This window comes from Physella acuta, unplaced genomic scaffold (assembly GCF_028476545.2).
Source record: "Physella acuta isolate Inbredline_101_S28 unplaced genomic scaffold, ASM2847654v3 ptg000129l, whole genome shotgun sequence".
Classification (NCBI taxonomy): domain Eukaryota; kingdom Metazoa; phylum Mollusca; class Gastropoda; family Physidae; genus Physella; species Physella acuta.
Genome location: NW_026731648.1, coordinates 121,461 through 138,031, shown reverse-complemented (window position 1 = coordinate 138,031; position 16,571 = coordinate 121,461). Strand labels below are relative to the sequence as shown.

The 16,571-nt window shown below is 36.8% G+C and overlaps 1 protein-coding gene across 3 annotated transcripts in view; it reads left to right on the top strand.

Moving 5' to 3' along the window:
- Nucleotides 1-6,831: 6,831 nt before the first annotated feature.
- Nucleotides 6,832-16,571, top strand: part of LOC131935041 (uncharacterized) — a 63,467-nt gene continuing 53,727 nt past the window's right edge. For 2 of the 3 annotated variants that reach the window (XM_059291319.1, XM_059291317.1), the window contains exon 1: nucleotides 6,832-6,997. The gene's annotated coding sequence lies outside the window, so the exon portion shown is untranslated. Of the gene's footprint in view, nucleotides 6,998-7,068; nucleotides 7,203-16,571 lie in introns of those variants that run through there. The other variant, XM_059291318.1, reaches the window with a different exon arrangement.

The window sequence follows — 16,571 nt, the reverse complement described above, 5'->3', positions numbered from 1 at the left end:
CTGTGAAACCAAACACCACGTGATGAGGTGTTCCATTTAACAAACGATCAAATGAATAAATTACCAGGTAGACCCTATACGTAATTGAAAAAAGGTCTCTGACTTCAAACGCCAAAGAGTCAAGTCAATAAAATCATGTGTCGGCTAAAGCCGTTTAAAAGGCTTCTCCTGTCCCTTGCACCCACAGACGTATTCATTTTTTATCTCCCTTACCCTTGCCATTCGTAGTAGCCGCCCCTTACCCTCATGCAGGCCTAGCAGTTTTTCAGCACTGACAAAATGAAAGTGAAGTCAAATCAATAATGTAAAAGAGTCAAGCTGCAGAATGTTTAGATCTAATGTTCAGAATGCCTTCACCAATGACATTCAGAGTTCAGTTCAATATTGTTCCATAAAAACCACTTCAGAAAAGAAAAAAAAAACAGCGAAACAATTTTAAAGAAGTCAGCGTTAAAAGCGGGTTGGAGCTGCATTCATTCGAAACGTGCCGCGGTCAAACAACGCTATCCTTGAACCCACCAGCCGTATCGAACAATCAGGGATTCTGTTTGGTGTGGGTCAAGCTGAAAAGCTCCACAAAGGGAGAAAACTCACAAGAAGTTAAGATGATAATTTTGATTAAAACGGGAGATAATTTCCAAGGGCGGTAAGCGTGAATAAAGGAAGATAACTAAAGGGAGTTTTTTTTTTCCTTCTTTTAATAGCAAAGCTCTACTTATTTTTAATACCTAGCAAGTATGCTATGAATGTTTATTTGCTCTTGAGCGATAAGTCGCTCTGGTGTGGCCGTAAACCATTTTTATAACGCGATCTTGTCAAGGGGTTAAACTTTAACTTAAAGCCATTCCCGGCAGACGAGAGTATTATTCAAACATCTCCCAGCAGACGATTAGTTAGTGTAACAACTCTTGTCAGCCGTCGGCAGATCAGCCGCAAGTTTATATACAGCGGTGTATATCGCCACACACGGTCTTTTGTTTTAAGAGGGTAGCGGGTAGAGATATGACAATTCAAACAATACATACACATTGTGAGACATTGAGGTAAGATGTTGGCGCTTATGGGAAATAACTCTACAATACAACCGGGAAATTCCAAATTTTTTCTAGATGGATGCTATTCTAAACTGCAACAGAAAAGAGTTAATATGAATATATATATATATATATATATATATATCAGTGGTTCTTAACCTGGGTTCCATAGAACCCCAGGAGTTCGGTGAGTCAGTATCAGGAGTTTGCCGGATGTCAAGACTCACCCCATATGATTCACGATCAGATTTTGTCAGTGCTGTTGATAGACCTATTATTATTAAGTTAGGAAGGATTCTGCGAATCAGTGCGAATGCGCATATGAAACTTTCAAAAAGGTTTAGTACCACTGATTTATACATAGACTAAAATATGTTTATATTCTTATATACTTATATATTAAATAGTAATTTGTCAATTCTAATAGCAATATCCAATAACAATGTAATTTACAATGGAACGTAACTCATGCTGAAATAATCATCTCCCTTAGTATCCTCCCTTGGGTTGAGATAAAGGAAGCTTTGAACTAGAAACTACAGCTGGAAAATGAGGAAAAATCTTCATTGAACAATACGTCGTCTACTGAAAGTGGTACTTTTACCCTCTTTTGTTCAGAACATAACGGTCTACGTCGTAGATGAAGTAGAGTCAATCTGTTTATATGGTCGCCTGACTCGAAAGAAGGTCGATCTCACCGGTGGTTGTTAAAACACTTGACCTTCGTGGTTTGTTATTCTGCGCTCTACCGTTCGACCACAGCATGAAGTAACAACAAACATGTGTAACAACACCGTTGCCGGGAAGAATTAATGCACCGGTGTTTACATATTGGGTGGGAGGGGGAGGGGACTCGCCAGAGGGCAGTGGCAGCTGTAGAGTCACGTCCCTTGAAATTGGCTCCAAATTTCGCACTTCTCTAGTCGGCCAGCAAACTTTCTATAATAATTTCACATCACTAGAAGGATTGTCTGCGCACGTGAGCAAATTGGTGACAAGTGGTAGACGGCCACGGCACACTAGTGGTGGACGGCCAAGGCCGAGAAGCAGTAGACGGTTATGACAGACAAGGAGTGAACGGCCACGAAATTAAAGCAAGCGGTGGACGGCCACTTTCATACTATACAAGAACACTATTCAAACGGTGTAGGATTTCTGTGTTTTTAATTTGAGGTTACTATAAACAAGCAGTAGACGGCCACTGTGTGTAGACGGCCAATGCACGGTAGGCGATAGCTGCACAGAGGGTAGACGGCCTAAATAAGACTACCAGTGATGACAGGCCGTGGACGGCCGCAGTATCAGGTGGGGGGGGGGGGGGAGGCCGCGGATAAACAAGCAGTGCGCGATTTCTATGGACGGTCGATGACGACTTGCTATGGACGGCCACTGGCAAACATGAATTGGACGGCCACGGACTACGGCTTCTTCCACCGAGTGTCAGCATCAACAAATCAGCTCCACCGAAACGCCACTAAGTGGCTTTGACGTAACTTGGTCAAACTCGGCAAATCGCACAGCGCGTTATTACTGCAGGGTCGACCTTATGTTCGGGTTTAAAATTTTTCCAGCTTGTCCCAAGACGCTTTGGATCTTACTACACGACACAGAAACACTGTGTAGTGACCAGTCACGTGATGGGGTGTCTTTGGTTGAAATTACAAAACATAAACAAACCATTAAAATGGGAATATTTCTTGTGGTAGATGTATTTTTTGCATGTACCAAAAACTGCATCTGGAAAATGGAAGTATTTATTTAGTTCTAACAAAATCATGTCTCGATTTTTTTAAACTGATTTTTTTATAGTGTTTCCCTCTTCTTTATTTTTAAAGTTCCACTTAAATATAGTTAATTTTTTTAAAATGTTTGTTGAAAATTCGTCCCAATTATTCCAAAAAAAAAAAAAACACGCATCACCTATTATATATTGTGGAAGAATGTATTCTGTTCTAACAAAAACTCAATAAAAATATTTTTTAATGAAGCTAATTTGTTCCATAGATTTTTTCTTCTGTTTTTAAAATTACCCGAACCTAAAAATAGCATCATTAAAATAACAAGTTGTAGTAAGTTCACTCGAGCATTCTCCGCTTGTGGTGCAGTTGTTTACTTTCTGTATCAGCGATTAAATCTTTACTTTAGTTGTTAGACCAAAGCCGTACGGGAAACCTCTAGTCGTGTGTATATAGTAGCCAGTCCTTCACCGTGTTGATCTATGCATTACTGGCCTACCGCTAAGTGGGGGGCCCCGCTACGTAAGGAGGGGGCGCTACATTAGAGGGTGGGCCACATTTCACGGCCAGGTAGTCCCGGGGCTAGGTCTATTCAAACATCGGGCGTCTCCAGTCCACGGTATTTCAGGTGTCAAGACTGCCCTAAGACGAAACAACAAGCTATTTTACTCTATTTGCCTCCACTATTTAATCACTAGTAGAATGTTTGACAACTATTTCCTGACGTCACAGTGGTACTGCAGTGTAAATAAATTAAAAGTAGATTCTTTTTTTTTTTTTTTTACTAAAAATAATATTTTTACGGTTTAATGTTTAAGCGCTAAAATGTATAGGTTTCAAGCTGTTAAAATTGAAGATATCTGAGTTTAATTTTGAATGCGTGTGTTTGCAAAACGACATTAGCACCGGAACGTTATCGTTTTCATTTTTTTTCAAATGCCAGTTGTTTTTTAAATTCGCAATAAAAAAATCGCATAGAAGAGAAAAAAAGGGAAGCAGTAGAGTTGATAATGTAGCTGGTATAAAAATAAACAACAGATAAGATTAAATTTTATTAGCAGTTTAAAAATAGGAACAAAACTATATAAGAAACCGATGTAGCAAGCAAAATGTGATTAAAACAACTCTACATCTTGGTGCAAGAAATCGTGTACATAAAGATTAAGTTTCGCTGAAATCAAGACACATTTTAATGCATATTGGTGTTGTTTTATGTACACAAGTGAGCGATAGCTTATAATAAAATTTCAAAGTGTCTTTAATAATAAGGCTAAAAAAATAACTATTCAGATTTTAACAGAGATTTCGTGACGGGTATAAAATACCACTTTACAACCGGCCTCGTTTTAAACAAAAAATGACAGCCGGGGATTTCTCGTACGGCAGCAGTGGAAGAAATTGGAAATTGTTAATATTTGATTAATTGTCATTTGCCAGGAGAAAGCGTGCTGGTTCATTAGTATTGATTTCCCATCAATCACAAGCAGACCCCAATATCTGAAGGGTCTACTTTCTCTGCTGACGTGTGCTCTACCAGTTGAGTTAAATCTGCACGATAATCCTTCCCTTTTCAAATGTTATTTATAGAGATTAGTTCTTTAATCCGGACCGCCAGTGTATGTATTTTTACACTTAACGTATTTAAACGAAGGTTCCTAGGAGAATAGCTTGAACACTCGAAAGGGGATAGAGGTCATGTTAAATTCATTAACGGCTTCACTTGTGGCGAAAACCTGGCCAGTTTCTCTTCTAATGTGACTCAACACTTCTGATGCAAATTTCCATTTGCCGAGATTGTAAATCAACTTTGGGAATGAGTGCACTGGTTTTACTTGGCGCAAGCTTGTCAAATAACAAACCTCCCCGTTATTTATTATCCCCGTGTGTTCCGTGTAGAAACGAATGCCAAGAAGAGCATTTGTTTCAATGTTGCAACCGCGCTAATTTCTCATGTTTATTACTGCGCATGCGCTTCTAAATCTGAACCATTTAATTTTTTTTTCAGCTAATAAGAAATATGAAACTCGATAACAAGTAGACATTATTAAGACGATTTTTTTAAAAATCCAATAACAAGCATTTAAATTTTAAATTAATGAAACCTCAGAAAACTTATTTTTTGTTAAAAATTAACCAAGAGAAAAAGCTAGGATTGTATTTTCCTCCGGTACTCCCCCCCCCCCCCCCCCTATGTGTTGAAATTTGGCTTACTTGTGTATCTGTTGTTAGGAGCAGATAACACACGAACATCGCTTATCTGGCACAGTAAAGAAACTGCAAAACACGCGAGGAAATATATACCCCAACAGCAACTGGAAGATAAAAAAAAATTCGTTTTTGGCATAAAGCAAGCCAAGGCAAACAGGCAATATAAATATAAATTTAAAGAAAACCAAGCATCAATCTAATTAAAAGTAAATAAATATAAGGAAATGGGCCGGGATAATTAGCTTAAACTAAACAAACACACGTACTTACAGAGTTATATCCCATCTGTAATCGCTCTAATTTGCCCCTTAACTCGGTATAATATGAATGTTTATTTTCTTATAAAACATTTAACAGAACCGTCTTTGTTCTACCGCCGTGGTGGATGGTGATAGCAGAGTTTTTTTTTTTGGATGGCATTAGATCATGTTAACGTGGTTATACACGCTCTTTTGGCGTCTTAAAGATTCTTATGTCTGCTGTAGGCAGTTTTGTAAATGCGATTTTTGATGGTTTTTTTAGGGTTTAAAATGTTTGTTTAAAATTATTTTATCTATTTTCATCTTGTGTGGCCAGAATATTTTTTAAAAATTCACTTAAATGTAACATAAATACTGGTAGCCTACTGGAAAAAAAAACGAATTTATTTTAACTTTGCCACCATGCTGCGATAATTTAATTCAGTAGCTGACAAAAACAAACCACGAATTACGATACTTAGAAACGTACACGCGAGCGTAATTATACGACTAGGGTAACAAGTAAGTATCGACTATTCCATACTTGTAGCGGCGTATGAGAGAAATTGATAGAGCTATCAACTGACGGATGAAATCACATTATAGTTGAAGAAAATTAATATCAATTACCATTATAATAAATACATATTAATGGAACGATACATATAACCAAATAACTCTATTTATATAACTATACATAAAAATAAATGAATAAACAAATTATATATATATATATATATATATATATATATATATATATATATATATATATATATATATATATATATATATATATATATGTGTGTTGTGTGTGTGTGTATATATATATCTATACAACTACACACATATATATATGAATATATATATATATATATATATATATATATATATATATATATATATATATATATATATATATATATATATATATATATATATATATATATGTATATATATATATATATATATATATATATATATATATATATATATATATATATATATATATATATATATATATATATATATATATATATATATATATATATATATATATATGTATATATATATATATATATATATATATATATATATGTATATATATATATATATATATATATATATATATATATATATATATATATATATATATATGTATATGAATATATATATATATATATATATATATATATATATATACATATATATATATATATATATATATGTGTGTGTGTGTGTGTGTGTGTGTGTGTGTGGCTGGTAGTGTTTGTGTGTGTGTGTTATTTGAAGGTTTCTGAAGATATTAATGGTAATGAGCAATACTCTAAAGTTGGGTGTGTAAAAGAGAATTAAATCAACGCTGCTATATTTAGAAGATCTTCCAACATAGAATTGGTATCAACTGTTTACGCTGTGTCCCCCATCCCCCCCCCCCCAACCCCCCCACCCCCCCCATCCTATGCCAGGAGTGATGTCTACCCGGTGCCTAGAGTGAAACCAGCCCCGCGCCAGTTGGGATGTCGACCCTACCACCAACGCCGCTGCTACGCCGAGGGTCCGCTCCACCAACGCTGCTCTCCCTCTCTCACTCCCCAACTACCTGAGCCACGGGGCGTCTTGTTTACCATGCCCCGCCAGTCCTAAACCTGCGTGGCACCCAGCGCTGTGGACTGACGTCAATTCATCTATAGAAATAGAAGTGGGGAAAAAAAATCGTTAAATTTTACGTTCAGTTGTAATACGTGTGTGTTTGGACTAATATTTCTAAAAACCATTACAGGTAGGTCTCTAGTTTCATGGTGTTGCGATTTTGACGGTTAAATAACGAATGTTAGTTACAGCTGTTCATCAGGAGCCTTGCACAGCCGATGTCTAATAAAGTGTTATTGATAGTGTCATCGCTTTTGTACATTACATCTGATTAACGACTATTTAAGACGTGCTGTTATATTAAGACCACGGAATTATTTCGGGTGCTGAAAACGGTAGGTTTTTTTGTTTAGTGGAAATACATAGTTTTTACATAGATCTCTAGACCTAGTTATTATAAGGTTCATTTGAAAAGAAGGTACCTGATAAGTATAATTGCATTATGATCACTAATTATGAAGGCAAATTAAAATAATCTAAAATTAAAATAAATTATTTATTTTAAAATGTTATTGTGTGTTTTAGTACTAAGGTAGATGTTAATATGCTAGAATACACCAATAAAGTGTATTCTAATATCCTAACACTTTAGCTTACTTACACATTGATACATGCCCTCAAATCCATATATAGTATATATATATATATATATATATATATATATATATATATATATATATATATATATATATATATATATATATATATATATATATATATATATATATATATATATAGTATATATATATATATATATATATATATATATATATATATATATATATATATATATATATATATATATATATACATTTATTTATTTATTTATTTATATAGTATATATGCCATAACCATATACGAAATGATTCGTTCTTTACTTTCACCGAGGCAGCTAAATAATAGTCTATTGATGCATTAAGAATTTAGGAATAAAACAAAGCTACAGGTAGACTAGTTTACAGCAGTTTAAAATAGAAGCCAGATGAAAAGATTACTGAAGTATGTGAATGAGTAATCAAAGCTGTTGTGAATAGTTTGTTTGGTTATGTGAGTGAAGAGACTTAAATAGTGTGGCGGTGTGGAAGGTGATTTGTGGTTGGTGTGGTGGTTGATAATGTACGTTGTTTGATTGATGAGGATGTGTGGTTGGCAAAGTCGTGTGGCTGTGGTGTTGGTGTGGCGGTAGAAGCTGTGTGCTGATGTGGTTGGCTAGGCTGTGTGGATGATGATAATGTGTGGTTGGTGTTGCTGCGATGATATGTGGTTGGTGTAGTGGCTGTGGGGCTGGTGTGGCGCTCGAGGCTGTGAGCTAATCTGGTTGGTGTAGTGGTTGTATAGATGGTGATGATGTGCGACTGGTGTAGTGGCTGTATGGATGTGATGTTGGTGTGGCGCTCGAGGCTGTGTGCTAATCTGGTTGGTGTCGTGGTTGTGTGGCCGATGAGGATGTAGGCTGACCTGTATAAGTAACCATGTTGACGGCTGCATAGTTACGTATTTGAGTCATGTATCCTAATCCGTTGACTGATCCCTTTTAATGTTTTCTTTTAATCTTCCGGCTTTGATCCACATGACTAACGCAGCATTAATTCCTACATGCCTATCGACGCAGTAGATTATAATTTCCATGTAAATAAGCTCGCAGTAGGTATGCGCTGGTGGTTGCGTGTGTGTGTGGGTGGGTGCGTGTGTGTGTGGGTAGGTTGGGAGAGGTGGTCAGATATAATTGCCCAAACAATGACCGTTGCCATTGGTTCTCTGGTGAGCTGTACAGAAGGGTTCATTGATCAACTTCTGTTGGTCGCTCAGTTGGTCATCAACCGCTCATTTAACAACCGCCCAGTTGACAAGCGCCCAGTTGGTAGTTTTTACTTTTACTCGTATCTTCGCTTTTGTCAAGTAAAGGATGATTAAACTGCAACACACGTATCTCTTAAACTATATTATTTTGTTGTTGTTGTTCTTTTTAATTCAACATATAGATAGGTTATATTTCACTTATTAATTAATCTCCATTGAAACATTTTCTCAGTTTATGGGTACATGTTTTGTTTGTTAGTGAGTGAGACACAATATTTAGTAATATCATTGGCCGGATAATGCTATACAAATGATCGGAATAAGTTTTTTAATCTATTGCCATAACGTTGTAGTTTAAGCCGCTTACATACTGTCGGTCGAGGGGTAATCATGCTAGCATTGCAGTAAGGGGGGAGGGGGGGTGTAAGTCCTACGTCAGATGAGAGGTGTGAGACCAGTGTCGGGGGGGGGGGTGAGGGCTAGATAGGGCACACATTATTCTGCATTATGTTATTGGTTAGTATAGTCCCCTCTTTGAACCCGTCTGTCCATGGGACAAGTGAAGTAGAGTTCACCTGTTTCTGTGACCACGGTATTGCGTGGTCAGCACTAGTGCATAATTATATGAGGAAAGAATTCTCTTTAGACCTAGCGATCCATTGGGCAGATGAGTTACAGTTTCTTGACCTCGGCATATGAAGGGAAGGTGTGGTCAGCACTTTGCCCAGCCGCCTTTACTTTCTTTAAAGTGAGTTAGGTACCCATCAGAGCTGGGTGGACTTAGGAACGTTCTCATGACTTCAACCTGGATTCAAAATCAAGTCTTTCGGGTTAGCAGTCTAGCGCTTTATCGCTAGGCCACACCGTGTACAAAAGTCCTTAACATAATTATGTTTATCTATCCCGTGTAAAACCAGTCCAGCCATAATTCTCCTCATTGTCGAAAAAAAAATCATAGTAACCAAACACTACACATTTAATCAACAAAACTCTACCTTACTCTGCCATTACTCTCAACACGAACCAGCCGGTTGTAATATGTTTCCTGAAGGTCATCAACGTAAGCTGAAACATGAAACGAAACTTAATCCCATAAAAAAACAAATCCAACAACTGTTAATTGGCGCTGTTCTCTTTAATCTCGACCTGAAGTCGTTAATGATAACAAAATACAAAACCTTACATAACCCCGCCAGTGTCATGTTCCCATTACCTGCAAACATCACACGAAATTTACTTATATTTTCTTCAAATATTTTTCTATAACAAAAAAAAAATCGCTTTAAATACATTAATTTACACCCATTTAAAACTCGATTTCCGGTTTCCCGTCATCTATTTAAAAAAAGTTCATTAGCGTTCATTATTAACATCAGTTTTAAATAAGCATCTGCCCCCCCCCTTCCTTCCTTTAAGCCGGACTGTTTTTCTTACCCCGAAGAAGGGTGACGTAATTATCGGACAAGTGTGAGAGAGTGTCAGAACTGGCACTACCTCCCCGGAAGTTGGCGGCTACTGCCGTTACATAACATTACCCAGATTTCCCTCTGGTGAAATACTTAAGGCTTCTGCTGAGTATCTCCCTCTTTTAACCTCTTTTTTCTTTCTCCATTTTTCTTTACCAGAATCTTTTTTTTTCGTTCTCTTATTCTTCCCTATTTTCTTTTTCTCCGTTAACCTTCTTGTTCTCTCTTTCTCTCATACCATTCTTTCATATTATTTTTTTCTGTTTCATATATATATATATATATATATATATATATATATATATATATATATATATATATATATATATATATATATATATATATACATATACATATATATATATATATATATATATATATATATATATATATATACATATATATTTATATATATATATATATATATATATATATATATATATATATATATATATATATATATATATATATAGTCTTTTATTACTTTCCCTTATTTATCTACTCTTCATCCATCCCTTTTTTTTTATCCCTCTCTATTTTCGATATCGCTTCTTTTCTCTTATTTCATCTACACTGTCTCGTTTAAAGATACGTTTTTAAAAACACTCAATATGACAAAACCCAACTCCCATAAATTGTCTAATTTCAACCCCCATTCGTGCACCATAAACAAACAGACAAAAACACCACGTCTCCCGGCACTTACAATAACCTTTTCCCCTTCTATCCCAGCCGATCTTCCCATTATCTCCCGGCTAATGACAAGTGTGTGCCCAAGAAGTTGACAGGGCACAATCTAACACTTGATGCTAAAATGGATAGCGGGGGAATGGAACACTTTGTTTTATTTTCTTTAAGAGTTTTTTTTTTTGTCTCTTAGCTTTCTTTTATTCAAACTTGACTCGACTTAAGAATTATAAAATAAAATAAATATTTCAGTACCTGTCAGTCTGTGATGTATGAGCATTGAAATCGTCAACAATTTCACTATTTGTCTCGTCTTTCGGTGTATTTTGTTTCGTTTCGGGGATTAGCCGGCTCTGTAGGTAAGTTTAAGTTGTCAGCTAGACATTCCATCTTTTGAATCAGCCAGGCAGTGTTTCAGGTGTGTGGGCAGCACCTGCTAACCACAGAACTGTATGGTGGCTTGGCTGCATTTAAATATTTATTGTACACGCAGCTTTTTTTTTATATCCAGGGAGCATTCGGTTAGGTTTGTTTTGTTTTACTTGATTTCAGAGGGTTAGAGGTTATTGACGTCATGTGATCCAGTCGTTTTTTTTCTTGACTTCGCTTTTTTAAATTAATCGTAAACATTTTCGAGGCAGAAGATTTGAATAGTTCAAACGAGTTTAAGGGACACAATCCACATCTTTTCCTTTTGGTGTACAAGACATGGTTCCGCCTGCAATACAAAGCTTGCAGTTTATTTTTATTCAACGGCATAGCAACTTTCTGATTTGAAAAAAGTTGTAGTCCTATGTTATTTGAAAACACGACGCTTTACTTAGATTTAAGATTTATTTTAAAACAGAAGTATTGAAGTAATTTTAAATTAACTCAGAAACTAGACATTTTGCCACATGGGGATTATCTCTATCCATACTGTAGACTGAAATTAACGTGCGGATTACCCTCCCCCTCCCCAACTTCCCCCTCCCCACCAGCTACGCCACTGAAGACTAGGATTATAATTCTATTCTTTTTGGCTTTTTCTCCAGTCCCTACCCATCACCGCCTTGTGAAACAGTGTACCCTTCCACACAGTCCTGGACTGTTAGTTCGCTATCTCTGCAATAATACACCTCTCCTTTACGGCTTGTTTTGGTTGATATGCGCAGTGGTGGACTGTCAGTGTCCAAGACGCCCGGGACATTTTAAAAGGGGCCCCCAACCCCAGATTAAAATTTTGAAATTATCTTTGTGCATTTAGTCCCCATCAAATAAAAAAATATTCATTGTTAAATGGTAAATTGGAGAAATACTAACGATTTTTTTTTTAAAAATAAAGGGAATTTTTCTTGTGGGCCGGTATACCAGCGGGCCAGCCAAACCCCTGACTATGTCTATATGTATTTGCTTGTTACATGTATTGTTGTAATGAAATCATTCTCCCAGTTCATTAGCAACAGCGTACAATTTATTTTGTCTAGTAGTTTCAATGGACGTGATTTTTTTATCCGCCCAACTGGGATCCTGCAGGCTTGATTTCGTTTCCAGTGGCGGGAAAACATGGCCTTATTGCCGTCTGCCGGCCTGGGACAGTACAAATCTTGTTTTGTAACCACTCGATACCAACTTGATTCTGTTATTGATCCGCAAGTTACAACCCAATCGGACCATCCAATGTGGCAAGCCTGGCTGTATTCATTCTGGATGCTTTTGGCCAGGTTTCATCAAATCTGTGGGTAATATTTGACAGGCCATTTTTCTACTTTAGAAAACCTGGGGATCTGATTTCTAGTTATGCAAGGCTGTTCTAATTTATGGCTTTTAAGCAGCGCGCAAGTGTTGTGGAAAAATGAGGTGGGGGGAGGGAAAGGTTGCTACATAAAAATAATGTATCTTTTATCTAGACATCTTGTCTCTTCTCCTCTTCCATAAATCTATTTCTGTAGCCATCTATAACAAAAAAAAGTTTGACATTTGGAAAGTATCAAATGAGGTTTGATAACGCTCACAGTGTCCTTATTCCCGAGAATAGACATAATGTCCTACTCTAAATAACACCTTTTAGATCTTGATACAAGTTTGTTTAGAGTCTTCTGTAAAGTAGTATCCTGTTTTTATTTCCCCACAAAAAAACGTAGACTTCATTGTTACTTTTGAAATACAATTCAGACTGTTTTATACAGTAGAATTCTAAATTTTAACTACTCGATTAGTTATTATTTTTATTTAAAATGACACATCGCGTGTTTCATAATTATGGTGGCTAGTATTTAAAGTCTTGAATTCTCCATTTAAGCAAGAAGATTAAATTATTTTCCTCGTAGTTGTTTATGTGATGGTTTCACAATCCTAAAACTGGTCCCAGTTTGAGCCCTAGCTTGACCATTTTTATTTCATGTAAAGTGGAACATTGGGTGTTCCATAGTTTTGTTAGCTTGTACAGTAAACTTGAATTCTCTAAATTGAATCAACTGTACAATTTTATTTCATGTAAAATGACGCATCACGATCACATGTTCCATAGTTTTGGAAACGCGTCAAGTATTTAAACCAAGAGTATACATGTAGTCATTTATTAGCTGGTATCATAACCCTAACACTGCCCCAACGCTAGCCTCAAAACTTAGCTCAAAGCCCTAATGAAAACATCCAAGTTCCCTGGCTCGGAGTATGCCTACCCGTTAGCTTACCCCGGGTAGCACACAGTGCGACTTAGGCACCTGTAATTCAGGTAAAAGTGTGCAGTCATACATAGCCAGGTAGGGATTATTTAATTAGCACACCAGGGCCATGGGCCTGTCCTTGGCGTATTTACCTTTGTCGCGTTAAACAAATTCATTAGCATCTACATGTAATAGTAGGCGGTAGGATTGTCGGTGTGAGATCAGTGCCTCCATGCGATGTTGGTATATGTGCAGCATAGGACTTCTTGTATGTTCATGCCAGTTCTTTCAGCATCATGTTAGGTGGATTCACATGTGGCTTCATGTGATGCTAGGTGCTGTCTTGTATGTCTCCATGTGATGTTGGTATATGTGCTGCATAGGACTTCCTGTGTGCTCATCCCAGGTCTTACAGCATCATGTTAGGTGTATGTGGCTTCATGTGATATTGGTATAGCTATAGCACCAGGTTATGTGCTGTCTTGTTTGTCTTTATGTGATGTTAGTATAGCTATACCAGGTTAGATGTGTATGTCTGTATGTGATGTTAGTGTAGCTCTAGCAGGTTAGGAGCTGTCTTGTATGTCTTTATGTGATGTTAGTATAACTATGCCAGGTTAGATGCTGTATTGTATGTCTTTATGTGGTGTTTGTATAGCTCTAGCAGGTTAGGTGTTGTTTTGTATGTCTTTATGTGATGGTGCTTTAACTACACAGTGTAACGCGGTTTAACTTAGCTTAGAGGAGTAGAAGTGGTAAGATCATTGTGATTTAAAAGTGGGCATTAGGAGAGATGAATTCACGTAATGATTTAAAAAAAACGTATTTAATAAGGAACAGCATCAACCTCCATACTTGCCAAAACACGAACAAAGTAAGGTGGGGGTGTGTGTGTGAGAAGGGGGGCTGCCAATTCAAAGTAATATTTCAATTTTTGAAAATTCCATTGGTAGACACAAGAAAAAGAGTTAGAATTCATAGTAGATTGAGGTAAACATCGACAAGTAGGAAGTGGAAGGGTTAAAAAATTTGGGATAGTGCGATTAGCCATAGAAAGAAAAAGATAGTGGATTAAGATTGAGGGAGAGAGATCAAGAAAAGGAGTTTACAAAAATCTAATACTTGCATTTTAGTAAATTGCCTTTAGTAAGTATTTAAAGAAAAAAAAATTGTATTTTTCGAGTGAGTAAAAATATCGACACAAACCTATGCTGGTTAAAGGATCAGGTTTTTTTTAAATTTACAAACCCCTCCCTTCTTCTCCCCTCCCCAACTCTAGCCCCTTAAGGCAACCAACATAAAAACGAAACCACCTATCGAGCAGATCGCCCACAGCTATAAGAGTTCCCTCCCCGCCAGAGTTTTATTCCAGACAGACACAATGTCTGTCTGCTGTTTCACTTACAATCAATCCCGCTAATTAGAGTAAACTTGAAGGGCCTGAGATAAGAAAGTGCTCGCAGATTTCAGACCGGGTCACACCACTAGACTGTTTATGGCACCAAGGTTATATTTAGCAACAGTTAAACAAAACACACACCCTTCCACACACCCCGCCACACACATAGGCATATTTATATATATATATATATATAAATATATATATATATATATATATATATATATATATATATATATATATATATATATATATATATATATATAATAGGCCTATGTAAATCTATGTGTGTAAATGTTTGTGTGTATGTGTAAATATAAAGCCGAAGATGTTCCATGGTACACAAAGGATGTATACGACTAATCACTGATATACATTTATAGTAGCTACGACATTTTCAAGTCATTTTTTTCCTTCTCGGTATACTATACTGTCAAATTATAGTGAATTAGTGTTATTTATCAAATTACGTTAGCGATATATCCCGCCGGTTTAGGGTTGAAAATGTGGAAAGTTAATTGAAATATTTGATCACGTGGTGTCATATTTAGACGGGCTAATGAGGCGCAGGTAGAGCGTTCACCTGCTCAGGTGATAGTCCAGAGGTCAACTCCGAACTAAGGTTTGAAGTGGTAGATTTATACGATTCGCTGTAGGTGGAAGATGAAGTCTAAGACAGTACTTAGTGTCGACATACGCTGTGAGAGCTCCGTGTTATTAGCGACGTGCATCGTGGTGCAACTCGGTGCTTGGTTGGTGCGTCTACATAGTATAAGTCTGCTTTAATTTATGCCGGTCATCGAGGTTATGCGTGAAGTAATAGGGCTGGTAAGTAGGTCACCAACCAGTTCTATGGCTCATGCAGGTTTTACTGAGCCGTAGAACTGGTTGGTGACCTACTTACCAGCCCTATAGGGAAATGGAAAGTTATAGATGAAACACGATTCTTTGTACAACCAGTTCAAAGGTCGGTACCTTGGTGGTCTTTGACTGGACGATTTAATCTTTTGTATAGTGCTTATAAACTCATTACTAAGTGTTTATTACAAATATGTACATACTGACATTTGTTGCATTGACATACTTTGAAATAGGGACCTATATAGGCCTTCTAATGGGGCTACAACGTAAATGTTTAATGCCTAAAGGTAAATGATATTTAGGTGAAAATCATTTTTTAAAGTTTCCAACCCTACATCGAGACGGAGACAGCTAAAGAATGTCAAGATTGACTGTATATCTGTGTAGTTTGTAATTAAAATGGAGCAGTGACGTGTGGTCATTGGTCTCATGGGATTAGGTTAATCTCCTAAGAATATCAAGAAATACAAAATTTTGATAAATTAGTATGTGACATCGTGGACAAGTGGAGAATATGACATCTATCCAGTTAGTTGCGGGTTCGGAACCCATAACGTCAATAATTTTTTTCTTTTCTTTATAGCGATCCCTTACAGTGCTTCTTGCAGACTTTTTCTCCGGGGGCACTTGTAATTTTCGGGGGAACGAAATAAAAATTCCGGGGGGGGGGGGGGGCACTGTTTAAAGTATATAAGTTCAATATAAATTCCATTTTGTTCGGGGGGGGGGGGGGGAGGGCGGTAAACTTCTTTGCCCCCCCCCCCCCCTTCGAAGAGATGCCTGGAAGAAACTCTGCTCCCCTAGACCCTTTAGCTTTTTCTTGGTGGGGAAATCCCACAAGCA